This window comes from Sesamum indicum, linkage group LG5 (genome assembly GCF_026168435.1).
Source record: "Sesamum indicum cultivar Baizhima isolate 11 linkage group LG5, ASM2616843v1, whole genome shotgun sequence".
Taxonomy (NCBI): domain Eukaryota; kingdom Viridiplantae; phylum Streptophyta; class Magnoliopsida; order Lamiales; family Pedaliaceae; genus Sesamum; species Sesamum indicum.
The window spans coordinates 12,106,714-12,110,197 of record NC_142661.1 but is presented as its reverse complement, the minus strand read 5'-3'; the positions used below and the strand labels follow the sequence as shown (position 1 = coordinate 12,110,197).

The following is a 3,484-nucleotide window of genomic DNA, read 5'->3' as shown; positions in this document are numbered from 1 at the left end:
CTGTACTTAAGCTTAAGCTTTACCCGGCAAGATATGTCTCATGCGGCTCAACAGTTGAGCCAATTTTTGCAATATCCATGCCAATCTCACTAGGATACAACTATCCATCTAGTAAGATACTTGAAGGATTGTTCCACGACAGGTTTGTTCTTTCCTTTAGGTAATGTTTTGCATCTAACTGTCTTTTGTGATGCAGATTGTGCTGAATGTTTAGATACTAGAAGGTCCTTGATAGGGTTATACATTTTCTTGGGAGGTACTAAAATGCATGAAAAATTAAAACCCCTTAAAACCATTGCATATATAGATATATTTATATAAAGCAAGGGAAAATTTTGTCAACCAAAAATTGCGAAAACTATAATGTTGTTTAAAATCAAACATTGTATCATTTTAGTCCAGTAGGTCAGTCCATATAATTTTGTTTTGATGTAAAATAAACTTTTCCTTGTAATTCTAGAGGCACGGGGTTTCTGTACCCATTTTTTAATATTTTTGACTGCCATATTTATTTTCTATTCATGTTGTAATTTTAGAAGATTTTTGTTTAAAAATTTGTGATATTTTTGTTATTTAAACATTTTTCTTCAATTTATTTATTCAAGTGTCCTTTTATCTGGAAAATTCAAGAAGTTCACTAAATTCATAGTAATTATATTTATATGTAGTTGATCAAGTTAATATCTAAATAATTGCCCAAAGATAAATTATTTCAATTAAAACGGTTATATTTTTCTAAATTTATGTACAAGGGACCAATTTGTGAATAGAAAATAAACAGTGAGGGATCAAAATGATTTCTTTGCAAAAAGGAACAAATTTTAGAAGGGTAATATGAAAAAATAACCTGTCGGAAGGACTAATTTGAAGTAAGTTGAAAAGATAGGGACTATTTTAAAGTTGAAACCCAATGTCGGGACTCAAACAAATTTTGCTCCACATTATACTGACTAGAATGCCAACGGAAATCATACACAGATAGAGACATATGCAAAGTATTTTTTTAGCCCCATAAAATAATGACATGATTTCTTTTGATATCACAACTATGACAAAATGTTGCTTTTTGCCCAGAAAACTCAAAGTCACCCTTTTTTAGTTGCACAAAAGTCATGTGCGTTGAACATGGCTGTTAACTCCGTTAACTTCCCTGCTTGGGTGGGAAAAATGCATGCGAACCACCAGAAAAAGAGAAAAAATTGACCATTATTAAAGTTGACTGTGTTTCAAAATATTCTAATAAATTTTGACCACTGACTAGAAGAAATAAAAAATATTTTTTAAAAAATTAAAAATAACAGTAAAATTTAATTTTAACATAAATAATAAAATAGTTAAACTAATAATTATTTGCATTTTAGATAATTTCTAAGATCCATTTATTATCTTTTAAAATTGAATTGTTGTAATGTCTAAAATTATAAGAAATGCAATTTATTTTTTAAATAAAAATATTAGACAATCTTATGTAAGTAATAAATTAATTTTGAAATTATAATAATTTGTATTTGCCATAAATTATAGCATCTTTTTATTCTCTTTCAAAATTGAATTATTATTTAGTTTGCAAATATTTTTAATAAACTTTGACCTCAAGCTTCTACTAGAAGTTAACTTTAAACGCTTATTTCAGTGACCAGCCGACTCGTCAACTTTTTTAGACCAAATGAGGTCAGGAGCTGATTCATCAAAATGAACTGCAAATGCACTGGAGAAACAATTGAACTGCAAATCTATCCCTCTGTCTCTCTCTCTCCCCTCCAATACATCTTTAAGTTCAAATATGACCATATTGCATGATTAAACACCTTCTCTCAAGCTAGTTCATCTGTTAACAATGCTCACGATTAAAACTTGAAAGACCCTTCAACAGTGCATACCAAACTAATAATGAATCCCAACAAGAAGAAGCCAAAGGATTTGTTAAAAATGATATGAAACGCACAACTTGAAATCTTGGATTAGATAGGGTATACTACACAAGGCTGAATGAAGTAGATAGGGTACTTCTTGGATTTGTCCCACATCGTAGGCTTATAGCAGCATCAGCAGAAGGTTGAGTATAACTTGAGAGTTGTGGGATTGGAATAAGCATACCTTTCTCGGCCTTTTGGCTAAGATCAAGTGTAGTATCTGTTCTTATCAGTTTAATATCTGATACGTGAGCCATTGGCTCACATGATATTAAATTAATTTTTTCAGGGGGAGAGCCCATCACGGCAGCTTGCTGCTGGGGCTCTTGCGCGTCGCCTTAGTGTTGCACTGCTGCCTTGGCCTGGCGTACCCCACCTACTCCAAGTTAAAGTATTTAATCATTAGTTGTGTGGTAAAGGTTTGGAATTTAATTTGTCATGAAGTTTTCTAATATAATCTTTTTACAAGGGGGGGTTAATGATATTTTTGTAATTAATATGTTCAAAATTCTATTGGAAGTGCATCAAAATTAAGAAATTCCATTGGAAATAAACTTTGATAATGTGAAATATGTAAACTTGCTACTTATATCAACAAATAAATACTTTTCCTTTCCATTTTTTGAATTAAAATAAATGGCGTGTATGTTTTTGATGTGGGAGAAAAAATACGACCTATCATAAAATGAAACAGATGAACTATCTTGAAAACACAAGTGGCAAAAAGAAGACCTAGAAACTATGTAGTTTGAAGGGAACAAAATTCATAAGAATCCCTATGGAGATTTGCTATTAAGGCATTTTCTTTACAAGCTCCAAGAGAAAAATGTTACAAATATACAGAAGATCCTTTAAGGATTTGCTATGAAGGCATCTGAATGAGACAATATTCTTATGAGCTGAACAAAAACGGCCTCGAACAAGTACCTAGGAAAAGATTTAGTCAAGTATTTTTTAATTTAATTTTTTATAAAGTGGTGTTAATGATAATTTTGTAATTAATATGATAAAAATTCTATTGAAAGTTCACCAAAATCAAGAACTCCAAATAAAGTGATATGACAAGTGATGAGGTTAATTTGTAAAGGACCAAAATATCCCTTTTTGTAAAGGAATTTGCAACTAATGGTAGGATCCGCGCGTGAAGGGGTGGTTCGGGTCGTGCAACCCGACCCGCCTGACCCATGGGTCCCGCCCGCCTTGGTAGCCGTCGGATCACCTGACATCGGAACACCCAGATGATGCCACGTGGCACCCAATCATGCGGTACCGTACAACTATAAATACTAGCATTTATGAATATTTCGGCAAGTGCATTTATCACCTTTTTCTTGATCTCACTCATTCTCCCTTGAACGCTTTCGACCCTATTTTTCTAACTTGAGCATCGGAGGGCCTTAGCTGGGGGCTACTTGACAAGTCTAACGTTCATTATGTTCTCAAGATCCACTCATAGGAACCTCAAAAGGGGATTCAGCGACTCGACCTCAGAAAACCCAACTCCGCGATTTGATCCCAAATTGTGTGACCTGCATCAACAAGAAAAATATGACTTGTCCTAGAAAGAAACA

At 33.1% G+C, this 3,484-nt stretch overlaps 1 non-coding gene across 1 annotated transcript; it reads left to right on the top strand.

Annotated features, from left to right (window-relative positions):
• Positions 1-2,093: 2,093 nt before the first annotated feature.
• LOC148788127 (U2 spliceosomal RNA) lies at positions 2,094-2,289 on the top strand. Its single transcript, XR_016065663.1, has one exon. It is a non-coding gene; the product is annotated as a U2 spliceosomal RNA (small nuclear RNA).
• The last annotated feature ends 1,195 nt before the right edge of the window (positions 2,290-3,484 follow it).